General features: G+C 35.7%; 1 long non-coding RNA gene across 1 annotated transcript in view; it reads left to right on the forward strand.

Annotated features, from left to right (window-relative positions):
• LOC140326855 (uncharacterized) overlaps nucleotides 1-25,458 on the forward strand; it is a 34,981-nt gene extending 9,523 nt beyond the window's left edge. The window contains exons 2-3 of the long non-coding RNA XR_011919935.1: nucleotides 24,816-25,036; nucleotides 25,412-25,458. This is a non-coding gene — a long non-coding RNA (uncharacterized lncRNA). The remainder of the gene's footprint in view (nucleotides 1-24,815; nucleotides 25,037-25,411) is intronic.
• Nucleotides 25,459-27,927: the final 2,469 nt, after the last annotated feature.

Consider the following 27,927-nt stretch of genomic DNA (forward strand, 5'->3'; position numbering starts at 1 on the left):
AAAAAAAAATAGGATCACTTTTTGCATCAAAAAATTACAGAATTAGAACGCTAGGGGGGTTAATACCAAAATATGCAAGATATGCATGTTTCACAAATTCTGTTTTTGCTGAGAATATTCACCACAAATGTAGCAAAATACATTTGAGTCATTTAAACAACTTCTTACAAAACTCAAATGTCTGTAAAAAAAAGAAAATATATGAATAAAAAGAAGGCAAATAAAAGTTGAAAATAATGCTACATTTAATATATAAAATGCAAAACATCGGTGTAAATAAAGATTGGTAATAATATGCTGTTAACATTTGTTGTTGTTAAAATTGTCTATTCCAATTCCTGTATCACAATAACTGGAGCCAATGAAACTGATGTCATTTCTTGATTCAGCAGACCTGAAATACACTAAATATTTTTAAATATCCTTGGCAAGTGAAAAAAAAACAATTTTTGTTGAGCTGAGTGTAATCAGTTAGAGTGGTGCACATAAAACAACTTTGGAAAGCAGTTCATAAATAGAATATTTTCTAAATGCACAATGGAACTACTGAGGGTTTTTAATGTTTTTATTTTTTATGTTGCTGTGTAAATAAAATATATATGTATATATTGTATACATTTGTACCCACCATAAGGAAAATATATACCATGAATATTCAAAGCATGACCAGGAGCTAGAGGACATATTGTCAGTGAAAACATTCTGTGCAGAGACAAAAGCAGATTCCTGTCCATAGTTTATTTAGAAGTATTTTGTGGATTATCTTCAAAGATTCTCTGTGCAGTGCTATTAGATACAACTCAATGAACATGAACAACAAAAGATTAAAAAAGAAAATGGCACTTTTATGTACCATCTTCCCTTGATGCAACTATATTTTTCCGTAAAAAAACATCTCTGTATGCCTGAATAAAAAAGTCTAGTTATCATTTTGATTTGACAAAATGTTTGTGATCCTGAAGTGTAGTACATTTATTATATTTTTAAAGTGGATCTTTTACTAAAAAGATAGGCCCTAAACCAGAAAAAAAGAAGGAAAGATAGGCTCAGGGGCTGCATGACAGGGTGGCAAGGGAGGCAGGTAGATAGGGGTTAAAGAAAGTGCTGGAAGGTCAAGTAGGTAATTGCTGATTGGCTAGAGGGTGGAAGGAGGATGAGGTGGACGAGAGGTCAAAAGGGGGTGAGGGGAAAAGGAAGGTCACAGGTAGTCAAGACTGATAGAAGGAAAGTTTTCTCATCTGCCTGCTGACCTGCCCTCTTTTTTGATGTGCAGTGTTTTGTTCAACCCGGTGGGACTTGGGTGAGTAATGTCTACAGTGGTTCAGTTTTCTTGAAGGCAGTTGTCTTGGTGGTGCTGAAAAGAAGTGTGGGACCCATCTATGTTATGGTCTGCTTTGCACAACAACTGGGGCCCAAAATTATCCATCTATTGCAGACTTAGGTGGCCTAATGTTCTTGCTGTTTTTTTTCTTGGGGTTGGGGGGCTTCCAGGAGCTGTAGCCAGGGATGTTCGTGTTTACGTAGCTTGGTTGGTTAAGTTACAGTATGTTAGCTTGCATTTATAACTATATTATGTAAAAGAAAAGCTACATTATAGGAGGGTAAACTGAGGGAGGGGCTGGGCAACTGAGGGTGAGAGTAACCTGGGTTCTCTGGACTGCCCTGTTTATGTAAGTATGACAAACAGCCCCCTCACTACATCTAAAATCACTATTTTATACCTGTAAAAAAATGTTAAAATATAGTATATACTTTATTTAATATATATATATATATATATATATATTATTTAAAAGAATATAGGTCCCGTTTGCGACGCCTGGGTGAGGGTGTCACAATCCATCCAGAGAAATCCTGAAAAGGCTAAGGATCCCAAATCTTGCATGAAGAATTGCAATGCAGGGGCATACCCTCATGAGATGTAAGATCCTAAGCATTTCATGGATCTAGCTGGAAGGATCATAACTTCATCCTCCCCTAGTTGTGGAGGGTACAAGCCAGGAATAAATGTCCTAACTTTTTCACAAAACGTCTATGTCCTGCACAATTCTTGTCAAAAGGTCATGTCACTGTTGATCTGGGGCTGACAGTTGACATATTTAGCACTACAGAGGCTACGGTGAGCAATAAGAACATGGAATAAAAAAAGGAAAAAGATACATTTGGTCCTCTCTAGCTTCTAAGGATAGATCTTTTTAAGTCCCAGTAATGATGTCACAGGGTACAAGAAGTGTTCTTACAAGGTAAAGAGTGAAGGTAATTAAAAAAAAAAGTGCCAAGGAATACTACAAAGGGGGTGGAAAGGGAGGTTTGAGGGTACTTTAAGGTGCTGGTTAAAAGTTCAGTTTAAAATTACTTTACTTCTATTGCTGTGAAAGCCAAATAAAAATGTCTCCACTGGAAGCTACACACAAGTGAATGACTAAACTCACCTTTCTACTTGTATATGATCTGTCACTTTTTTAATAAGGCCAACTAGGTAAACATTGTAACCATTAAAATATGTAAAATATCATGGAATAAAAAGCTAAATGCAGAATAGATCCATGGAAAAGGTAACAGCTTTGCTCCCCCTACTCATATCTTTACATAATATTTTGGAAAACAGAAAATGGAATCGTTTGTGGTGTTTGTTCTGGCTTGGCTTTCCCTAAATTGGACACCAACTGCCTATGAATACAAGTAATATGACAGACAGCAGCACAGATTTGACCATTTGCACCACCCCGTTGAAATACTGCAAGTGCATGAAGTTTAAAACTGCCCCCCTAGGCATCCACCTTGTCCTAGGCTCTTGTCCAGTCTACGTTTGTGGATGTTAGTTCCCTTTAATAAAGTAAGCATAACATTTTGAATTTATGTGCACTAACTTCAATATAAAGGAGGAAATATCATTTAACAAAAGGATGCTATATCTCTTATGAAAGTTTATAGATAGAATTATATTGGTTTAAGAGATGAACATCTAATGTCTATTCTTACCTAAGGCAGCCTGGAGGTAAAACTGGAGAAAATAAAGTTTTCCTTAGAAGTAAAGTTGTTGCCAAAAATAACCATTCAAGTTTCACCTTTTATTTTCTGGAAAAATATAACACACAGAATCTAATTAGTCACTATGGGCCAATTCTTTTCTTTTGTGGAGAAGTTTTCCTACTCCCACTTTTACAAATAGACCCCTTAGTGTCAACATACTATTTTTGTGAGATGTAAACCACTGGGACTGTGCTGTAGCCATCTGAGAGGAGCCATCTGGTAAGAACATCTTACTAAACAATTTGCTGAATTTAATTAGGACTTTAGAAAACTGTTAGTGCAGCTAGGGAGAGAATACACCAAGTCAGTTTATAATCAGTTCGCCATTGCAAATACCACGCAATGCTGAGTAATGCTAAATGATTCTTTGCCTTAATTGCTCACTCATCCATTCTAGATTGGCTTATTCACAGCACTCTTTATTCTCGGCATACTATAGCTATCATTTCATATTGTCAGCCAGCAGCTCTTGTGAAGGGCCTGAAGGGACCAATGTTCACGATACATCCTATATGAAACAAAACAATAACTTCTGTAAGTGAGGTATATCAATCCTTCCTGCAAACATCAAAATATAGGGTCTGCAGTATATAGAAGTCATTTTTATAGTTACATTTTATTTTCACAAGTTTTCCAAGTTTACCTTTTCAGAAGAAAAAATACAAAATTCAATTCCTCCATATCAAAATGAGTGGTTTACCTTCCCACTACCATTTTTTCCATTTCATCTCAGTATAGTATATTCAGCTTTTATAGAAAAACATCAATTAAAATATGTAGAAACTTAAAAACACATTATATAAAAAATGTCCTTTTCTGTACATAAAGAAGGTTTACATCCATTTGTATTCAACATTGTTTAATTGTTTTCATCTTATCTTTTATCTTTGTTTTTATTACTTGCTTTTAACAATCTTGCATGTCCAGGTAGCATGTTTTGTTATCTTCTGATTTTTAAAATGTCTGTTATAAGTTTTACTTTCCTCCATCTGTTTCTCTCTATTTATCTAATTATGTTACCTTAACTGCCTCAGGTGCAGTGATTACTGGTCTTTCTTGTTACAGATATTTTCTTTGAGCTCAGACCAAAGGGTTAGAGGAAATCCAAGCTAGTTAAACCTGTAGTAAAATTAAATACTTAAAATTTAAGACACCCTAATACATGTATACTTGTATAGCAAGCACACTTGAATATATATATATATATATATATATATATATATATATATATATATATATATATATATAGTATGTCATGAATAATCTGTAGATATGTTAAAGCTATAGAATGTAAAACAGTTTGGTATAATGTGGATCCAGGTGTTAAGTGGCTATATAAGTGTATATTAGTGGTTTGAGCACAATGTAGCACAGTTTTACCTCTGAAAGTCTAAACTTTTCTTCAATACTCAAAGTACTGTTATGTCAAGGATATTATGTGTAGTGAATATACAATGTATTTTGATTGCAATAATTCCATATGCTTTCTGTGTGCAGTATATTTAAAAAAAACATTTTTAACTTCTGATTAATGTATCACTAATATTTGTGATGCAGTTCATTCATTCATTCTATTGTATTTCTTATTTTGGCTTGCATACATCAATGCTGATATGGGAAACTACAAAAATAAATTGTTTCCAAATAGATAAGAAAAGTCTTGCCTATCCAGGTCCTTGAAAGAAAAGAACCCTGCCCACTGATACATTTACTGTGTTTCCCTGTTACTCCAGTGTTATGGCGATTGTACATCTGGGTATGAGAAAGCAAGTTATTTTCGCTCTGCATGCAGTGCTTAGCACTTAGCTGCCAATCATCAGGCCCAAAACTATGACAAGAGAGAAGAAGACACGAGGAATGGTGAAACCACAACATTTCTTTGGATTAAGTTTTATAACTGTGATAACTTTTCATGATTTTTATCAAACGTGTACAGTCGGGTAATTGGGTGGATCACTTAACACCAGGGAAGACTAGCAATTAAAAACTGTCCTGTTTTACCGGTGTGTGACCTGTGCGGAATTTCTGTTCATCTGTTTGAAGGGTGTCCACATCGGAGTAAGAGGTCATGGGCGGATGTGGCCTCCACTGCACCAGCGGCCAACGATCTGCGGTAAGGGTGCAGTCGCTGCTCATATGGTGAAGGTAGCTGCACACCTTCAGGGTGACCCAGTGTCTGAAGCCCCTGCAGCACCATCTAAAGTGAAGCTGGTGGATGAGGAGGAAATGGAAGCCTTACCAAGCAGTCCTGAAGTTGTTCCAAATGGGGTAGGCAGACCAGTGGATGAGTCTGCAGGGACTGACTCCCCGACACCTGGACAAAAGAGGACCAGGTGTGAGTCTCGGTCCAGTTTGGACGAGGAAGAAACCACAGTTAAGCGCAGTTGCAGTGGATTGTCTGCTGCAGTTGGCGTATCGGCACAGGTGTATCGGCCTTACATTTTTGTTTTTAAAGTTAATAACCACTAAGGTGGTTCATTCATTCATTACAACTACTGCTGTCTCATATATGAGTGCTGAAATAGATTTAAAATCACAAAACAAGACCAAATAATGTTGAATCCAACTACTATTGGCCATTACAACAAATGATGTAAAGTAGATACCCTGGAGGGTATTGTTGTGATTCTTGTATGCATGCATTTTAAAGGTTGCTTTTGGTTTTCACCACAATATATCTTTAAGTTTGCATATAGGTCTTAGTTTTGTAAGGTGTGAAGTTTAGGAAGTAAATGTACTGCACCTTAAAGTCTTTCACAGTAAAAAACTAGTTTGTATGTCCCCAGGCTGAACATCTGTTCATATGACAGGAGCAGGATGTGCTATATATTTTGGCAACATTAATATAGCAGGAGAGGAAAATAAGACTCATTCCTTATTTTTGTAATATATATTTCCAATCAATTCAAATAAGGCAGACATACAAATTTTACATTTTCAGTTTTTTTTCAACTTTATGTGCACTTTACCTATGTAGCTCCTGTGCTTGTGCTGATATAATGTAAATATTAGCAAGTAACTACCCTGGAGGAAAGGAAAAATAAGGACATTTTGGATCAGTGCTCTCAATCTTTTGTTTTAAAGCTGAGACCTAATCATGACTTGGAATATATATATGGCTTTTACTATATATGGTTCTTTAGTAAAGAACATGTCAAAGTGTGTGTGATTATCCTGGAAGGAACACACAGTGTGCAGGTTCTATTTTTACAGTTTTATATGATATATTTACACTTATATATTGTGACTGTGTCCCATTGGTTAGCTGGGAAATCTCTGGATTGGATCTATGTAGTGCCCGGGCTAAGGAACTATGAATGTAATAGGTTAAAAGAAAAGACAGTATGAATTTTGTTAGACGAAAGGCTTTTTATAAAAGCTGGTGATGAAGTTCTAGGAGCCGGCAAGCTAATGTGAGTTGGGGGGGTTCCTTGGCCACCTAATTCATTTACAGATCTTCATGTGGGTTGGGAGCCCAGGTGATTTAAAAAGCAATCAGCTGCAAGCTGATTGGAGCCTAATTGCCTCCTAGTGCAGAGGAGAACTAAGCTCAGGATTTTCAACAGGCATATTTAAATCTCTTAGTGGAGGTCACTAAAATCTCTGACAAATTGAAAACAGAGGTACACCAGCATCTTGGCATCATTTCTGCTGTTTAAGCCTAATGTGTACACAAATTTACTTACCAGCTGAACAGGTCACCTTTTTTCCAGTTGCGTGGCCTGATTATCTAAGAGGTGGATACCATTAGGGAATTTGCAACTCCCTAGATTGTGCAGATAGTCACAATGGAAAGCTTCCTTAAAGATCTCTATCAGACTCTGCAGAAATGGGTGACCTATTCAGACCTATAGACTGCTGAGCAGCTTGCTGAGAAGATAAAACACTACCTAAATGAATGGAATTTGTTGGTCAGATATTCCAGCAACGAAAAACCTTTTTCTGCTCAGGAACACTGAGACTAAACTAAGGACTGAAGAGAGATGGCAAATGGGTGGAAAGGACCTGTGGTGCCTTTTCATCCACTTTGTGCCTGTTGCTGTGCCAAAAGTTGGGCTATATCACAGCCAGTTGTCCACAGTCAGCTAATGTCATGAAGTGTGATGCTTCCCAATGGATGTAATTTTCTGAACAACCAGTATGTACTTTGTCCTACAAATGTCTGTGAGCAAGAAGTCTGTCCAAGCTCTGCTTGATTTAGGGACGCCAGTGTTTATAGTATATACCAGCCTGATGAGCTCTGATCAGCTACAGGAGCTATCCATAGGTTTGTTATGTATTCATAGCAACAATAAAAAGCTACCCCATTGTTTTGGAAACTTTAAAATGTACTGTGACACTGTGTATTAGGAAGTGTGACAGCTTTAATACATGGAGTAAAGTAAGAGTATCAATACATTTTAGTGGTATTGGATTATGCTACTTGGTTCCCTGAAGGTGATTCCACTAAGAAATTCTGCCTCTTAAAACCATTGAAAAGAGTTAGTTATTTCACATGTTTACCTGCATAGGAACCACTAGGAAAATACCAATGAATATAGGATCACTCTTTTTGTCCACAGTTATTATGAAATTATGTTGTTAGAAACAAATCACCTTGCACCTTAGTGCAACACAAATTGATGAGTTGGCAGAATGGTTCAACAAGAACTTAAATAAAATGAAGATAGTGGAAAAGGATGGAAGGGATTCAGATTGCCGTACCCTATTCAAGTCCAAGAGGTACCACAGTCTTCCACAGCATTTTTGCCCTTTGAATTGGTATACGAGAGACACCTCCATTCTTTTAGATATTGCTAAGAGATGGAGTAGCAAGAAACACTCCCTATAGAAGTGTAATAGAAATCACCCTTTATTCAGCACAGAATCAGGGCAATTTTACTTGTGGTCAAGGAACACATGCAACAAGTGCAAGGAGCTTTGTAGTATGTCAGAATTATTTTAAATTCAAATTTACAAAGGCCCACTCTAGATTTTTACCCCTTTTAATAATTACCTCTTGTACTCCTTTTAGAAATTGGATTTAATTTTTTTAATCATGGGGGCTTTGCATTACACGCTGGCATTAACACGATAAATTATTTATTTGATCTGTTGTTAGGTGAGAAAATAGTATCCAGGAAAACCATTGTTGAAAAGTGGAACTAGCGTTAAAGGGTAAATAAAAGAGTTTTTGTGGCTATCAAAGTTAATAGCAAGAACCTTGTAATGCTTGTTTTTATATAGAACATTTATTTTAAAATGATTAAAGCTGAACTTCAGGCAGATTAAATAAAAAAATAAATAAATATGCATGCAAAATCATAAAAATCTATTGTTACAAAAAAAAATGACAAGTGTAAATATAAATTAGCACAGGGCTCTCAAACTTCCAGAATGGCACAGATAGTGAGGAGACCATCAGCGTGCTGCTGCTCTTTAATTGTCCAAGTGTGTTGGGGTGGGTCCCAGGAAGTCCAGGACATGTATCAAAAATGTTACTTTTTCTTGCATGTTCAGGTGAGTTAACACATATGCATTATTGCACCACACATATCTAAACGGGTCTTTCTGGGCTATTCACAATCGTGGTTGGTTTATATTTATAAGTAGCAGTTTAGTGTGAAAAAAATAAACATGGACCTTTTCACTCCTATGAATATGCTGCAATGCACACAGTGTAAATCCAGCGTAACAGTGGGGACATTTAGAGAGTTTTGCTAAATACTAATGATTTTTACATTTTATATCAATGCATGCACCAAAATATATCCAGAAATCACATGTATTCCTTTGTAGCTTGTACATGATACTTTTCAGATTTTAAACAATTGGGCCTAATGTAAATGTTTACAAAGTCCTATTTCTAACAGTATGAAAATAATTTTTTTCTGTATGGTATATTTGTACAATAGTAATACATTCGGTGCTCATGAGCCAAATAAGACTGTCAGACTAGTTGTGGCAGTATTTGCTAACACTTATATGGTTCTGAACTGTGTAGTAACTAAGGTCTTATGTTACATCAGAGTCACCTTCAAGATTAATGTTAGCAGGACTGAAAATACTGTCAACTATTCAAATACAATAAACAGGTTAAGCCTTTCCCAAGCAATAGTAGATATTTTTAGATCATGACCTGTTTATTAAGTCAGTACACTGAGGGCAGATATATTAGTTATAAACTGATGTTGGGGTGGTAAATCACCCGATCCTATTTCCATTCCTTTAGGGTTTGATGGTTAGATCCATCCACTGCGTTTACCAGATTTGCTTCCACCTATGTGTCTCAGCAGTCCTCCTGCTGTTGTCTATTTAATCCAAAAAAAATGCAAAAAAAATAGCTGTATTGTATAAACTCTCCACACACATGGGTGTAAGCTGGAACATATATCTCAGCGTCTTGTTCCCCCACACTGGACAAATGTATAATAAGGTAACAGCCAATCTTAAAAATACTGTAGTTATTAAAATATGAAAATAGTTGAAAAATAGGATTGTGAAAAAAAAGCCATTTTAAATAGAAAAAAATTGCTTCATTGGACTTTTCTGTTAGCTCATTGGCTTACTGTGCATTTAGATGCAATATGAAATATTGACTAAATGTTCAGATGATGAGCCTGCAGCCCTCACATTAGTTTCTGCCATGACTCTGCTTTTCTACCCAAGTCTCTCTCCCCCAGCAGTACTTTATATATGACATGGGTGCACTTCTGCATAGCCAACTTCAGCAATGGCCTAGGGCGGCAGGTTTGCTAGGGGTGGCATACATCCAAGCACTCTTCATAATATTGTCAGTATGCTATTATTGTAACTGACTTTCCAGTGTATATTATTAAAAGGTGCCAGGTCTCACCCCTGTCTGTCTGCCTGGAGTTTTATATGGCTCCTTCACTCCTTCACATTGCGTTTTACAGCCTCTATTACTAAATTCTAAAGTTCCACTACCCCATTTATTTGTAATTTTAAGTCAGAAGTTTTTGAGTCATAGAAGTTTTTGACACAACGTAAGTTTCCTCCTGAGGCACCCTGATGACTACGGTGAAATCAATCGAGGAGGACTGGCTCTTCCACTACACATTTATATTCTATGGATACTATATGTTATTATGTTGATATCTGTGTCCTACCTCTCATATGGATATTGGTGAATTGGGGGGGGGGGGGGGGTCAATGGTAATAATGTGGTTTTCTGTACACTTCAATAAAGTTTTATGATAACAGATGTGTACAGCCTATATACCACATTTATGAACGGAAGACTGATTGATTTATGAGACTGTATACTTATCATGCAACAGGAATACTGCAGAAATGACTGTAAAAAAACAGCAATAGGAAACTGAAAAGCTTGGCAGTCTCCAATGAGTCTCGCATTGAGACTTTAACAAAGTTACCCTATTTCTGGACCAACTTTGAAAAGGAAGCACTCTTTTTTTGAAACTATGTTACCATTTTAATACTAAAAACACAAGTACTGGTACCAGCATGAACAAGGTAAACTCCAGCCATAGGAATATCATTACTTGTACTTGTGTATTTACCTTAACATGTATAGAGATAATGGTTGAATAAAAAAATTTGTTTGGTTTCTTTATTGATTTAATAAAGCTCTCCAAGGCTGGTGAAGATACACTTTCATGAGTGAAACCCAGCAAACCTGCAATGGATCGGGCCCAAGATTGAAAACATTTGCCAACAAATGACTTTTAGGAAATCTATTCCAGGTTTGCTGGATCACCAAGCTTCACTGATGAAAGTGTATCCTCTCCAGTCTTAAAGAGCTTTAATAAATCAGGCCAATTGTCTCTATATTATTATAAAAGGAAAGTCAAATTTTAGTAGTGGTATTTCATATAAGTCCCTAATTCAGCTAATTGTTAAACAAACTATTCAGTAGTCGTAACCTTGATGTTCTTAACTAATTTTATTCAAAAATAAATACAAAATTTATCTTTTATTAACTTTGCCCAACTTCCTATTTATTTAAATGCATGCTCTTTATAAGAAGCTATAATTTTCATTGGTAATGATTGGTAGCCAAATTTCTCTAACATTAGATTTCTAATGTACCATGAGCTGTAAGTGTTATATTTTTTGGCATGGTTTCCTGAGACAGTATAAAATTGAAAAGTGTGGATATAAGGCCTTACTTAAAAATAGTAAAGAAATCATAAACAAAGTTAAGCTACATACACACGTCCAATGGTTCTTGCCTCATAAGCGGCTCAGGGTCGATATCGGACGAGAATCTGGAATGTGCACAGCACCCGTCTTCCATCATCCGAATGACCGTCCTGGCAAATCCACGGACGATGGACAACCAACAATCCTAACGCAAGGGAAGGGGGAGAGCACGCAGCAGGGTCCTGCTCCGTTGTTCTCCTCCTCCCCTCTGCTTAGAGCAGAACGGTGCTGTATGTACTTGTTCATGCATCGTGCAGTGCTTAGTCGTTGGAAAGGATCGTGAAAGATCCTTTCCAATGACTATAATTGCACGTGTGTATGCAGCTTTAATCACAGCAGCAATCAATAAACAATCACGTGTTATTGTTCTCTCTTGTCTATACCATTGAATGCTGAACCTAGTTGCTTCTTATGAGTTACATAGAGGGCAAGAGAAAAATCCAACATGTTATCCATAAACAAAAATGGAGCATACGGAAGTGAGTAGTTATCAAAGTATATCCAAACCTATTAATGCTACAGAGGGGAATTATCATTGTTTAAAGAACGTTTTGAAGGTAATCTGCTTTTTTCTAAAAAAAAATTGATACAACCTATATAAGAGCTACAGTAGCTACTTTGTAACTCAATGTTGTTAACATTTTATTTTTTAATTTTTAGGACTGTCAAAAACTTAAATGATCAGCAAAATTACAATAGGGAGAGCAGTTTGCGTTGCATACCAGAAATGTAATTTTCTTTGTGCTTTTTCTGTTTTCCAAAAGCAAAAGTTGAGGGGTGCAATGAACTTTTTTTTTAATGTAACTTGCGCCTATTGCTCAGGTGGTGCCTGAAGTGTTCAATGTCCTTATTACTGAATTACTATTACCAATCCTTTGTCCAAAGCAGAAAAAGGGGATATTCTGGCACTAAATGTAACCACAGTGCTACTGTTGGCTTGGTTGGAACCAAATACAAAGCTTTGGCATAAGATACAGTATTTTCAATTCCAAAATGCTCCCGCAAGAATCAATTGTAAAATAATCATATCAATGTGCTTTTATTAAAACATTATTCAGTCTAATTTATTTTGTGTCCTTAAATTATTCTCTTCTATGTATGCCAACATGTGAATAAATCAGTAGGCTGCAGCTGTCTCAGTGCAATACTGTGTACTTTGATTTACATTTGATTTAAATCCATTAACTGTAAGATACTTTTTTTTCTTAATTTTTTTCAGTAAATAAAACAGAAGCCAGGCCATTTACAAGCTATAAAAATTAAGATTTTGCCCAGGTTTCTTTATTTGTTACAAGCCTTACCACTTAAGATCCCGAGTGCTTTCTTTAAGTCTTTGCATTCCATGTTTTTTTCAGTTAACCTTGTTATTTTATTGAAAGAATGTTGGTGGCTTTGGAAACCCTAACTTTGAACTATATCATGTGGCTTCCCACTTAAACAAGCTGTTTTTCCTTTACTTTTTTACCTTGGTTGTGATTTGAACCATGTCAGGGCTCTGCCAACCTTGGGACCTACCTGGGAGATTTAAAAGAAATCTTTTTTCCCAACCAGCATTCTCCCCTCATGATTTCACTAAAGCTCCCATACTGTCTCTTCCCCTAGGACTTGAGGGGTCAGGTTTGTGACATTTATTAAACTCTGGCAATAGTGGAGCTATGCATTTCATATTTTAAAATAGATGGGGCTCTCTGGAGGAGCTTATATCACGTGACTCCTCTTATCCTCTCACTTTCCGGCAAGCCAAGGAGCTCTACCATTTTTTTTATTTCACTCCCGCTTGGTGAGGTTTTTTGTTGCCCACTTTTGAATCTTTTTTAAATTTTGAATCTATGTGTAATGAGAAAGGAGGAATAAGACATTACTTATAAGTTCTATATGCAATTCTGAATCTTCCTTCCAACTAATACATTCCATCATTGTTCTCTGTTTGGTAAATAGGTTTAGGGCAACCTTTTTCTTTTTCAGTTCTGCAGCTGACACACAAATCATCTATAATTAGAAAATTACAGGAATGGGTTACAAGATTTGCTTTTGTACAGAATCCCAGATGCTTACACAGACACTTCCATACCTGATATGTGCAGGTGGTGCCAGTTGGGGATGGGTACAATATTGCACATTATTTGGTCCTGCCCAGTTTAGAAATCATACACGTCTTTTGCTGAATCACAATAAATTTCCTCTAAAGGTTTACTTAAACATTTAAACATTTAGTAATGGCATCCAAATTTTGTATCCCACTCATTTGGAGGCAATCTGCTTCTAGAAGGTACATGAGATTAATATTGTTATCTAGTATTTATATAGCACTCACATATTATGCAGCTCTTCACAAAGTCCATAGTCATTGAGCTAGCTGGCCTTCAAAGGGGCTCACAATCTAATGTTCCTACCATAGTCAAATGGGGGAAGCCAATTAACCTAACTGCATGTTTTTGGAATGTCGGTAGAACATACAAACAACTTGCAGATAGTGTCCTGGCTGAGATTTGAACCTGCAACTTAGCACAGCAAAGGCCAGAGTGCTAACGTACCGTCGTAAGATTTTGCTTACTGTAAAGAGGACCTCATCTCTTTTCTGCATGACAGGAGAGAGAAGTTTTCACCCATCTGGTTTTACTTGTATCAATACTGAACTGAATTCAACTATTCTGTCTCTGTCTAGTTAAGAATGGTACTACCAGGGACTGTTTTAAAGATTTTCATTACTGAAAGTCTTACAAAGTATGCAAGTTTCACTAATATTGGTCCATATATTTGTTTATTAAATGTTTTGGTCTATGAAATGGTAGATTTATTTTATTGGCTCGTTCTTGGCTCTCGAGTTTCCCTTGCCCTATGTGCTTCTACACTTTTTTTTATCAAGCTTTGTTGACTTATTTGACATATTTAAAGTTTTAAATAAAGAATGTTACAACATAAAATGCTCATGGGTCCTTAAAAGCCAATGTAAAACATGTTTAGGCAAGTAAAATAGTCACAGAGTCATTGTCAAATCAATCAACACATGTGGATGCTGCTAAATTATGTTTGGTCATCTTGGCTACAATGACTTCTGAACTTGAAAAGAGTAATTAATTTTGTAAAAAAAATCTAGGAATGAGGAATACCTGGAATATTTAACAATAAATAAGAACTTTCAGAGCCCAGAAAAGTTCTGTTGCACCTAATGGCCTTACGCTAAGTACTCACTATCACAGTGGCCTTAAGCTAAGTAGACACTTAGACACAGTAATCATTTTGGGAGACAGTTTGGTAACGATTTCTGTACTGACAGGCTATTCTGTTCAAGAAAGGGGGGAGGGGTAAATGTGTGAGGCACCCCAATGCAGGGCTAATTATAGTATGATAAACAATACAACTTTAGAAAATATAATGTGTAGTACATAAACGACAGTGGGCAGCCCATGCCAGACCCTTCCCCTTGCCTTGACTGCACATAGGCCTTACAGTGTGTCAGAAAGTTCAAGATCAATAGGCACTTTTTGTTATCAAGATAGCTCACATTTGTCTGATAGTGTTTTTGCTTACATGGGTGTGTGACCCATTCATGCAATACAGATGAGTTTTGGATAAGGTCAGGAAAGCTGTATGCTGCAACACTCCATTGGGGTAAATGTCCATCACCCTTTGTCTCACATATTCAGTAGCAAGTAAAAAGGAAATCAAAGTTGTCATCAGACCAGTTTCCCAATGTCCTTAATTAAAGATTTACTCTTACCTTTTAATATTGTGTTAATGCCAGAATTTTAGCTGCTCCTCATTTTTGGACTTGGTGACCATGATCATCAGGACAAATTGTGGGAGTGAATCTATTTAGTTGGGACACTAGTAGCAATAAAAAAAAACCTTTTATTCTAGTATATCTAAACTCTATTCAAATAAAAAAAAACAACAAAAAAAGTGGTAAAATTTTTAGCACTTCAGCAATGCCCACCTTACCTACCTAGTCTATGCAACAATAAAGCTAAGAGCACCTCATACCTAGCATGTTGCTAAATGTCATATTTTCACAACATCAATAATGGCAGCCCACAACTTCACCTTTGCATATGTGCTGGCGGACTGTTATTATTTTCTATAGCAATAAATGAGATTGAATATGTAGTCTGATTATATAACAGTCAGCATTTGGCATGAACATTAAAAGTTGATTTTAAAAGTGTTGAATACAAATGAAAAAGTTAATCATTGCCTTTTGTTTGATCTTTGATGTTATTGTGGCAGCTCAGAAAAACAAAAAACATTTCAGTTGTAGAATTGTAAAGAATGAGTGGTTTAACAGTGTTAGTGTTTCTTTTATAATTTAGCACCTTACTCCCTATGATTCCTGCTTTAACCTTTGTACGTTCACAGAACACAGACTGGACTTCCATAGATATATAAGATAATATGGATAATTCTCTTCAGCCTCTTAAAAGGGCACTGAACGCAGAAAAAAGTATGTGGGGGATGATCTGAAAAGATCACATAATCCTGAATATTGCCAGGCATCATTTCACAGGGTAATGCTTAACACTGTATAGACAAAAGTAATTATTTGAAGTCATTGTTATTGTTTAAAGTTAATTGCAATAATGCTCATGGGAAATAAGTGTTGATTAGCTGATGCAGTTTGATCTCAGAACTTCATATAGGAAAACAATATTTGCTTTTGATGTACAAAATAAGGGAACCCTGCCTAAGGCAGAATGTTTGAAGGAACAAAACCACAAATTTTGGAAGAGAACCTTTTGTAAGTGTCGCTATGGTTGAAAATGGAGTATGATAGCTTTAGGCCTGTTTCCTTGTACACGATTTTTAATGTAAAAATGAATTATCTAAAATGTGTGAAAGGAATGTTTGGAAACAACATATTTCCATAATGCATATGCAAATGGTAGGTTAGGTATCTTAAAGGGGCTGGAAAAACTTTTAGCAATTTTGCTTACTTTACAGCCAGATCTGATAAAAACAGCAATAGAGGTGACAATAATAAGGCAATCAAAGAAAAACTACAGGCAGCCCATAACATGTTCATCATGTATTTGTACATTTTTTCAGGTTTTTATTTTCCCTTTATGATTCTAGTGATCCTTTCATTAACACATTTCCTGCCTGTCATTCCTTAGATCACAAAACTTGTAATTTATTGTGTTTATGGAGAAGCAAAATTTTCAGGTGCTAGGTGTGTTATGACTACAGAATGCCTCCCCAACCTTTTCTCGGAAGTAATCTAGGCAGGGCTGATAAGACTTTGTAGGATTTCAATACTGCAGAGGTGCTTTGATGTCTGGTAACTATAGTACATAAACTATATTCTAGACAGATCAGTTGGTATTTTTTGCTACTGAACTGTAAAACTTAACACTTTCAGTTATGTGTGTAGAATGTAACAGACCAATAGGTAGCCAATAAAAAGGGCTGCAAGCATGTTAGGAAAACACCACTGTGAATGCTTTGACATTCCTAATCAAATGAGTCTCAGTCCTAAGAGTTTTTACCTTGTCTGCGGTTGCTATCTTTGGCTTTATCATTCTAGGCTACGTACACACGTGCAATTTATTGTACAGCGCTGCGTAATATGTTGGCGCTATATAAATCCTGTTTATTAATAATAATAATAATAATATTGATTATCTTTGGAAACGAAGGACTAATGACTGATCGTCCGATAATTGTGAACAACGACGCGGGTGAACAAAGAATCTCACTGGAAACGAACAACCGTCCCATCGATTACTATCTATTGTGTGTACAGTCGTTCAGTGATCGTGGATGGTTCTGTGGTACACTTTCTCCAGTACATCGTTCAAACGATGGCATCTAGAGTGTGTGTACATTATTGGTGGATTATATTTGAACGATCGTATCATTACAGCGTGTACAGAATTGTGCACTATACGATCTTTCAAAATAATCATTGATCCGTCGTTAAGCGCTAGTTTTCTGACAGTTATTGCACGTGTGTACCTAGCCTTATCCTTCAACTGTATCGGTGCCAAAAACAGACATCCTTGGAAAGAATTTTAACAATTTCAGACAGTAAATTATATTTAACATCAATGTTTTCTATGGATGCCTTTTTACTATCCATTTAGTGTTCACCAGCAATATGTATAGACAACCTTTAAAGAGCACTTTTTATATATACTTTAAGAACTGACTGTTCAATTAAAGCCTAATACAGTATGTCCCACTAGGGATAAGCGAGATTGCCTACGGCATTCTCGAGAAAATTTCCAGGAATTTCCGTGGCTGCATTCATTGATCAGCACAGCCCGAAATGTTTTTTTTTTTTAATTCGATCTTGATCGGCGAATTTACACCAGCCATTCTTGCTTACCAGTTCAGCGAGAACGGCTAAATTTGCAGCAAGATCTAGTTTTAAAAACGTGATCGCTCATCCCTATGTCCCACCCCTTGCCAGGTGTCATTGTAACAAAATCATTCTTTCCCCTAAAGTGATTTTAATGTTTTGATTGATGTAAGTGTAAAGCTAAAGGTAGATACAATTGTTAAGTTGTGTTAATGTTTTACCCTATGTTATGTAGTGTGCGATTAAGGTATTTGCATAGCAGTATCTGCTGTTGCTTATTACATAAAACCCTCATTTCTCTGAAATATCCTGTTTATTTAAAAACAATTGATTTTTTACAGTCTCTAATAATGTTGGACACTGGCAAAGCATCTGGTAGTCAAAGCAAGTTCAAGGCAAAAAAAAGTTACATATATACTTATCACAGATCCCCGCAGAATCTGGAAATCTGTGCCCTCCTTAGTGTCACCCATCTTGCATTCGCCTGCTGCCAGCACCAGCTCTGCTCAGGGATCACAGTCTCTGCTTACTTCCTGGTTCAGGTCATATGACTCCCTGTCAGCTGCCCCTTTGCCACAGAGGACAAGACTGCTCTGAAGATGCACGCCACCTGCTGGCAAACATGCGAACAGCACCTGAACTTCCTGCACTCCAGCACTTCCTCTGGTGGTGGGTTAGGATGTCTGCAGGTCACATGGCCCTATCCATCATATGACCTTCCCATTAAAAGGAAGTGGCTGGCACATTTTTCATGTTACATTCATTGTAATTTCTATTGATTACTGTTTTGAATGTTAGAAGTGGCAGCCACATTTTATTTCCTAGGTTTGTACTTAAGTTTTACCAGGTTGCCTGTATTCTCAGGTAAAACTAAATAAATACCCTTGTTCATATTTGGATCAGTTTGCATGGTGCAAGATTCAGTATATATTGCACCAATAAAAAAGCCTAAAGTCAGCATACTCTATTTTCAGGCATTATGACACTTACGAATGGTTCTCTTCGAAGATTTGTGGTCTTGTTCCTTCAAACATTCTGCCTTAGGCAGGGCTTCCTATTTTATTGATCAAAAGCAAACATTGTTCCAACATAAAGTTCCAACAAAATACTGCATGAGCTAACCAACAGATATTTTCCACAAGCTCATCTTAGAACTAAGAACTTAGAACTAATACGTTACAATTTGTTTTTGGGTTTAGATATACTCCATTCATGGCCCTTTATTTGTTGCTACATAGCAGTCTGTTTATTCTATAGGAGATAATATTTTACACAGAAAAACATTCCCTATCTTTTGAAGCAGGTCCACACATAATTAAAAAATTCTTTTTTTTAGGTTATTCAGTTCAGCGCAATGCTTTTTTACTGAATAGAAAAGAAGAATGGAAATAAACAGTTGTCAACATTGGTAATGGGAGAGGGAATGAGGAAAAACAGCTATACTTTGGTTGTTCTTTACTGGTTATGTGATCTATTTTTATATATGTATGTTTAATGGGGGATAAAGTATAAGATAATGCTTAAAGCTGGAGTATCCCAATATAATTTGAAGGTAAATATCACTACAAGTACATATATTTATACACATAGATGTATATATACACACACTAATAAGTACTACACACATACTACATACTACACACATATGAACATATGTGAAAACTTGTATATTTTTTGCAAGACTTTGAGGATTCTTAGTTTGGCTAGCATCTTGAGAAAAATCTATACAGTCTGTATATTGTGAGTAAATTTTAACAAAGGGCTATAAAGTGCAGCAGAATACTACAACTCTAATAAATTATAATTAGACTTTTTCCAAAGCATTCGGAAAACAGCATTCTAATTACAACTTAATTGTTATATGGTCATGTAGGTTAAAACTGTAGGAGGAACGTTTCATGAATCTTTTGTGAAAATGTCTATATTTGCATTCCTATTTATACATTTTCAAATATAAGTCCATAGAATGACAAAAAGAACAAAAAACAAATATGAATTTAGCTTTATAGATCATTGTTGCTAAAAACCATGAGGTTGTTTTATTGCTTTATGCTGTACTTGTGTTCAAGACATCATACCAAAGGGTAACTTCACTGTGCCCGTTAATTTAAAATTTGATTTGCTGTTTTGGATAATGAGTTCAGATAAGAATACTAAACTATGACCAATGGAAGATGAAGCAATGCAAAAAGAGCAAACAATGAAAATTCTCTTTATTAAAGAGAGGCTAAGCAAAAGATTGATTCTGGTTGTTTTCTTTAACCAATACAGTTAGTACTTCACGATTTGCACTTTTTATTGCCTTGTTGGATGGATAGTACAGGAAAGGAAAAAGAATCACAGTGAAATTTAGCTCAGGCAAGATACAAAGCTCACAGAGTGAACAATCACATTCCCCATCCACAATGTGTTTAACCAAGCACAACAATCCACAAGGTTTCACATTTATTACAGTACATTTAAAACTTTCCCACAAAACATCAATGCAAATATAGCCAGTACTCTTATTATCTATATAAGTATATTACTTTCTATAACTATTTAAAAAATAAACAGACAAGCCCACTGATCTGGATTTTATTGGCCACAGGCTTTATTATTGTCTTGTTTAATTATAATTATTATTATATTTTATTAATATATATATATATATATATATATATATATATTATATAATAATACAATTATCTAATAATAATTTAATTTTAATTATTAAAAAGAATTCAAAAATGATTGTAATCACTCTAATTGTATGTAAGTAAACCTAAACTCAGCCACCATGACTCAAACTCCACCCTTAGTTTATCAAAATGCCAAAGTTACAAGTCCTCTTCCTAAGAAGAGACAACGCCAATAATTTAAGACAATGACATGGGGTGTGGGAAGGTTCTTTGACTGTCCTTTTACAACTGTCACTTCTTTTATAAACCCATATGACTGTTATTAGGCACGAGGACACCTAAGACCTTGCCATCCAATGAGGTAGAAGCTTTTGGAACACACCACCAATCTGTTGGTAAATACCTAAATTTGAAATAAAATTGGGGGGAAGGGGGGTAATAAATTACAGGCACCAGAGAGGTAGAGCATGTTAAAAAAATTTTAGTTACAGCATTTTGGTAAAGATAAAAAAGATGTGGAAAAAGAATATTTATAATATTATACATAGAATGTATAATTTTTTTGGATGCTGATTATTTGCGATCAGTTATTGGTAGTTTAGGGCCAGGTAAAAATGACAGGTAAACTGACAACCTTTATTGTTGGGCAATTGTCATGTAAAAATGGTCATTGAAGAGCAAGTGTAACTGTAACTGTAAGAAGATACATAGACTAAGCCCAGGTAACTTTATTTTTTCCTTTTTAAATAGATGGTTTAAAGGTAAAACAACACACCAATGATATATATATATATATATATATATATATATATATATTATTCATATGAATTTTATTCCCATTTCTATTGTTTGCCATATTAAATGTTATCAGTAATGACTACATTTTGTGCCCTAGGTTTATACTTGAGTTTAAGCTCCTCTGTTCCCAGGTAAAAACAAGTAACTCAGTTTATATTTAGATTGATTTTTATTTAAGCAAATACGTCAGGTAGTAGTAGTGATTGCAGCTCCAGGTATCACTGTATACTCCACATCAACTGTAGTTATAAACTGGATACTGAGGTTATTGATGTTCCAGCATATGATCCAGATCACCATGTTTCCCATTTCTGCATTGTTAAAGTGTGCAGTGCAAGATAGGTCCTGTGTATGGTCTTTTTTGACAGAAGCATAGTTACCAGCTCCCTGGTTCAGAGGGTATTTTAGGGTTTTAAATGTTGTGTCTAGTACCAACAAAACAGTTGAACTGCTACATCATTTGCAGTAGGCAGCTAAGAAAAATGGAAATAACAGGCTGCACCATGGACATGGATTTCTGGCTGAGTTTGGGTCACCTGGGACCACTAAAATTTTAAGCTTTACATGGATTCACATTGTGCAGGCTCTTGGTTTTGACTAGCACAATACAAATAAATCCACAGAAAAACATTGTACAATGCAATACAATTCAAAACATAATGTACTGTCTAACAATCCTGAAACGTCATCTACTTAACCTATGCTTTATTAAAATAATTTATGTTTAATCTTAGAGAAATATCCACATACCAACAAATGCCCAATCTCATCTGTTACATCCATTTATGTATGCGTCTATCTGTCAGTTTGTCTACCCTAATATTAGCTTTACTGTAATGTCAGGGCAATCTCCATTACTAATTGATCACATTTTAGTAGCCTGCCTCTCACTGTGACTTTTTAGGTGAAAAGGAGATGGTATATTAAATAACCGAGTGAAGGCATGATAATTAAAACATGTTTTTATTACAGTTATTTGCCTTACAGAAAGCACAGGTTGTGATTAAGCTCTGTGATTACTAAGTCCCAGGCAAACCCATTATTTGTGTTGAGTGAAAGTGTTCTTTTTTCCAAAATTCTTGCTGAGATGACAAAAGTTGAGAATAACTTGGATGGGAAAAAATGTTTCAAACTTTTGTGTTAGTTATTATTGTCTACAGAGAGTTCTGCTGTTTTGAGCAAGTTAGAGCAAGTATATAAGTCACCAACTTGTCTCTCCTTATTTTCAACATCAAAGCAAGCAGTCATTCATATTTTATTTGTCTTTTTACTGTTTTTTATTACTTTGGTTTAAGTGGTAGTATAGTATTCAAAGTTTTTAAGACTTTCCACATCTATTACTCAGTTTGCTATGAGTTTTAGCATAGCAACTCTCCACCCTTTTGTACATTTACTATCTAATAAAAGGCAATAAATGTGACAAGTAATCAACTACTATTATATCTAGTGAATGTTTCACGGCTGCCTGAATTTCCCATAGTTTCCATTTGTGCATTTCTGAAATGATTGTCTTAGCCATAGGCATATGAACACCACATTTAAAACCCATCAATGTAACATAAAAATTACGGACTGCTTTGAGAAGCAGGAATGATAGACAGGCTGCAAAGAAACAATGATTAACGCAAGCTGCTACCATTAACCTTCGAATATGAAAATACGAGTGTAAGAACCTTCATAAAACATTCTCTGAAAAATGTTACAAACTTGTCGGAGGTGCAATAAAATAATATTAGGGTTGTGATATTGTATATTAATCATCTGACTGCCACAGAGCACATCGGAGGTAGAGGCTATAAAAGACTCTGCTTGAGATTTTCCTTAAGGCATTCTGCCATTGAGAATTAATGTTTACCAGTTCAACCACCTGCATAATACACTTCCTATATCTTCTAAAGGCTAAAAGGTGCCCACACAAAGCTTGATCTTTGCAAGAGATGTAAGTAGGGAACTTAGGGCTGACTGTCTAGAACTTATTATAGCATGCACAGTTTTTTCATCTTGGTACCAACTGTTCCTGTCTGTGGACAGTAAAACTATTTAGTATCATTTGTTCCTGATGGCCACGTTATAGGTAAAATTTTACCCAGGGCAACAGAAATGAAGTTTGATTTATCACCCCAAATATACAAAAAAGCTGGTTTAGTATTGTATGGTTTTGTCCTCTATGTGTTCTTCCAAAATCTCAAACACTTTATCAGTTACATACACACCAGTGGAAGATCAGACTAGTAATGCAGAATTAGCACTTCTTTTTGAGCATTTCTGAGCCCCTTTACAGGTCAAATTCAATTTTAGATGTAACTCCAAGGCAAAAGAGGTTTATTTTCTGTTTAGTGGGATGAAATTTATTTGCAACGCAAACATTTAGGTTTTACCTCTGGCTTACGTATCTTACAGGGGGATGCATAGACAGGCTGTAAATAATAGTAGAAATAAGTCAGTTAATCCATTTCAAGTACTCAAAAAACAGGACAGGAGCAGGGAAATATTGGCTTTACTTCCATATGAAGTTGAGTTTTGCATTTAGTGAGAACTGGATTTGGAGAGAACCTCTCTATCCTATGTTCTTCCTTTTTTATTTTCTATGGTTCCTTCATTTTTGAATTGCTAATAAATGGCTTTCCTAACTGTGTGTATCTGCTCTTGAGATTAATACATTTGGTAATACACTATTCCCTCTGTTGCTCAACTATGAACATCAAATTTGTTTGAAATAAATTCTATTAAGTCATTCTGTGACATCAGTTTAGATCAATAACATTAATTTTATGCTTTCAATAAATCAAGACCCTAGTACAAAAGTAAGATCCAGTTTCTTTTTCTATGTTTTAAAGAGTTTTTTCTAGCTTCTCTTGTTTGAAGAATAGTACTTTCTACAGCAAATACTTGACAACAATGTCATTATCTAGGCAAAAATAGTGGACTGTATGAATTTCTAATACAATTACACTTGGGCTGTAAAATTATGGGGGAAAATTGATTTGCCTTGCTGTTACTGTCCAAGATTTCAGTACATCAGAGGCTAGGAACCAACTAATTCAAATGCCAAGATCAACAAGTTTTTTTTTTCTTTTTTACTTTTTTAACTTCGTATTGTTTTTAAAGAGATAAAACAGAGAACATGTATTGCATGTCTTGTAGAGACATACTGCATATGTCTTTATAATTTGCCTATATAAACACTTACACACACATTTAGAGAATCAACTATATTCATAGGCCATCATTGTTTAAGTTTCAATATTTGTTGGGGTTTTACAGGAAAAAATCAAACATTTAAATAAAAAATGAGTAAATATATATATGTAAAAGAAATAGAAAAGGTTTTACATAACACTGTGCATAGCAAATGAGACAAAGACAGCATTTACATATCCTAATTATGTCCAATAATGGATTGTCACCTAATCATGATCAGTTCCTTTTTATTGATAGAGAGGCTACAGTGACTAACAGGATATTTCTGGAGACCCAAAGTAGCCCTCTGCATGCTCCCCTCCAGGCCCATAGCAGTATGTAAAATTGTGTATCATGTTTACTAAAATGTATATTTATGAAAGTGCTGATCATCAATTTACTGACACTTCTAATCAGGGCTGTAGAGTCGAAGTCGAGAAATCCGAGACAATTTGGGGTACCTGGAATCAGAGTCGATAAAAATGTGCCGATTCGATTCCTGATAAATTTAAATTATAATAAAATATACAGCAAGTTTAAATGTCCTATTTCACCAACAATAGTCATAATTAAGTATTTCTCTGATGTAAGAATAAAGCCCAGTGCATAGTTGTATTTCTACTAGTGCGAAGTTCAGCTGAGCTATTATACAACCTGACATTCACATTATTGTAATCTGGATTATGTACTTTACAAAATGTGTTTTCATTTTATTTCAGATATAATGTGTTTACCAAGTTCATTTGAGTGCAAACAAGTATAATGATATTCACACCACATAATACTAAGAAGATAGTTGAGTGCCCCCCTTGCCCTGGAGCCTCCCTGTCTTCAGCAGAAGATCAGCAAACAAAGAGAAAGCTAGCAGCGTCTGCTCAACTTCCTCTGTCTGTTAAAAAAGCTTTGAAGAACCGAGAGAAACAGCTTTTTGGATTCAACTGTAAGTGTTCATTTATATTTTAAAACTGCAAGGCTGCTTGTGTACTATGATGAAAGGCTGTGTGCATGTTTCTGGATAAATCTGCAGGGCTATGTGTTTGTGTGTATGGTGCAGGAATGTATGAATGTTTGTGTATAGTGCATATTGTGTGTATGTTTCTGAGTAAAATGTAGGGCTCTCTGTTGTGTGTATAGTATATATGTTTGTGAATAGTTTTCTGTATAGGACAGAATATAGCTTATAGCTCTATAGCTTATTGGTGTGTATAGTGACGTGTTGTATGTATGTTTGCAATAGTGCAGGACTATGGGTATGTTTGTATTTAAATCAAAGAATATGCTAGTTAGTATACCATATTTTATATTTATATTTTAGTGAAAGCGGCACCCCATTCACAATGGCAAAAAGTCTGTCAACAAACAATTTCATACAAACTAGATAATGGGAAGAAGAGTGTTAAATTCACTTAGAAACAACTAGGACCAAGTAATGGTTTGCCTACACTTTGACTAAATACTGAGTACATACATAAAAAGCACAATTATTAAACCAGAGCAATGTGCAAATTGAGCATCAAGAGAAATACACACCTATATATTATATAGAATAGATATGTCACATCAAAGAAAAATAGAAAACATGCAAAAATAGTTTTTTTAAGTTGTACTAGTTTTTTTAATTTCATCCATGGTCCAGCTTAAGTATACCTGAGCCCTTGCTCAAAACCAATTTACTTGTCCATCACTCTTCACAATTAACCCAAACTTCAGTCTCAGTTTATTATATCCATAAAAGTTTTACAAACACTCTCATCTGAAGCAATCTTTCAAAATTACTGACCACATTCAACAATAACAATGGTGCACAATATTTGCTGCAAACTGTAGAAGAAGTGTGATAAATCTGTAAAAAATGTAGTTTTGATAATCTGTTTTTAGTAATGCTATACTACACTGAGGGCGAGTTTCTGTAACTGCTCTCTTACATGACATATCAAAAGAAAATCAATAACATATTACAGTTCTCTGTCAGAATGTGGCAGGTATAAAATAATAGGTATAAAAGTAATATACCAAATAGAAGTCTATATTGTCCCATGTAGCGAGTGTGGCAAAGAGAAAGTGCTTAGCAGCTGTTGTTCAACTGAAAATCTATATCAGCTGTAATAAAAGATCGCTCTAGTCCAAATGCTTAAAAAAGACAACATAAACCATTACAATAAATAGCCCTTGCAGTTCCATGATCACCACACTGATGACATTTTCAAAAGCAAGTGTTTGGTCTTTTGCAGGAAACATAATAGATCTCATACAAGCTTGTGAAAGGGTATATTGAACTGAAGTCAACTGAATAAGTAAAGTTAAGAAAGAAATCACCCAGCAAACCATTATTAAAGGGAAAATATAAATAAACTTATGTGTACTCATTCATGGCTTTTAGCCCTTAAAGCTTAAAGTGACTTACTATATGTAGTGCTATAGTGTTGTGCAGATACTGTATGTTTCATTATTAGATTTGTAAAGTTTTTTGGGCTATTACATGGTATAATATATAATAACATATGGGGACTTATTTACAAAATTGACTGTAATACTGCAAATAAAGCAAACTGGGAAATTATATATATATATATATATATATATATATAGCCTGCCCTGACCTCTGCCTGGATTCTGACAAGGTTTCTGCCTGCCACCAGCACATACCTCTGCCATGGTTTTCAAAAGGCATTGGAATTGCTATTGCAGTCAAGCGACAGTGATTCACCTGAAGACCTGTCATCGCACACCGAAAGTGACAGCGAAGATTCTGCCACTGAGGTTAGTGATGTTCACACTTGGTGCTCAATTGACATTAGTCAGGATCAGCCAATGGCCCCAAGATTCCCATTTACTGGGGCACCAGGCCTGAAGGTAGAGGTAGAACACAACACCCTGGTGTACCTGAAGTTATTTCTAAATGACAAAGTCATTCAGAAAATAGTTGGGGAAATCAACAACTAATCAACCGAGCAACAAAAAGGCTGCTAGACACAGGAGGTTTTCCAGAAGCAGGAAGTGGGAACCTGTCACCAAAAAGGACATCTGGCTTTTTCTGGGCCTAGTTATTCTCCAGGGAGTGGTGGGGAAACCCCTGCAGAAGTGGTATTGGTCCACGAAAAAAAAAATTGCTGCACCTTTTTTTGGCACACTCATGTCAGAATATAGATTGGCTTGATCATGAAAGACTTACATGTTTCCAATAATGTCACATTTGAAGAGACCACTCATCTTGCACCTATGCTCAAAAAAAGTTGGGAGGTCTATCAGATGGGCCTCCCCTGATTGCTTTTGCCGCCCTGTAGTATGTGTTCCTGCATAGAGTTTCTCTATCCAGGAACACAGGACTCTAAGAACACATACAACTAGTAAACCTAGTTGACAGCTCTGCTCCCCTGATAGGTCTTGCAGGTCCCAAAAATTCAGTCTCGCCGGACGAATTTACAGAGGCCATTCTGGCCTACATGTTTGGTAAGCGAGAATTCTATGCGGGACTGAATTTAAAAAATTTGCTCCCTCATCCCTAATCCTGGATAACTTCAAAATCAGCTATGTGCCAAAAAGAGAATTAACTATGAACGAAAGTCTAATGGCCTACAAGGGGAGGCTCAGCTGGGTGCAATACATAGCATCCAAGAGACCACGGTTCGGTGTGAAATCATTTTATGCTAAATCAGCAACAGGGTATATTTGGAACTCTTTAATATACACAGGGAAAGGCACAAAATTTAGCCCCAGATTCAGCAGCTATGGAGTGGCACCATCATCTGTTCTGTCACTTATTGAGGCATTGATCAATCAAGGCTATTGTGTCACTACAGACAATTTTTACAACTCCCCTGAACTATTTGA

This window comes from Pyxicephalus adspersus, chromosome 3, assembly GCF_032062135.1.
Source record: "Pyxicephalus adspersus chromosome 3, UCB_Pads_2.0, whole genome shotgun sequence".
Classification (NCBI taxonomy): Eukaryota; Metazoa; Chordata; class Amphibia; order Anura; family Pyxicephalidae; genus Pyxicephalus; species Pyxicephalus adspersus.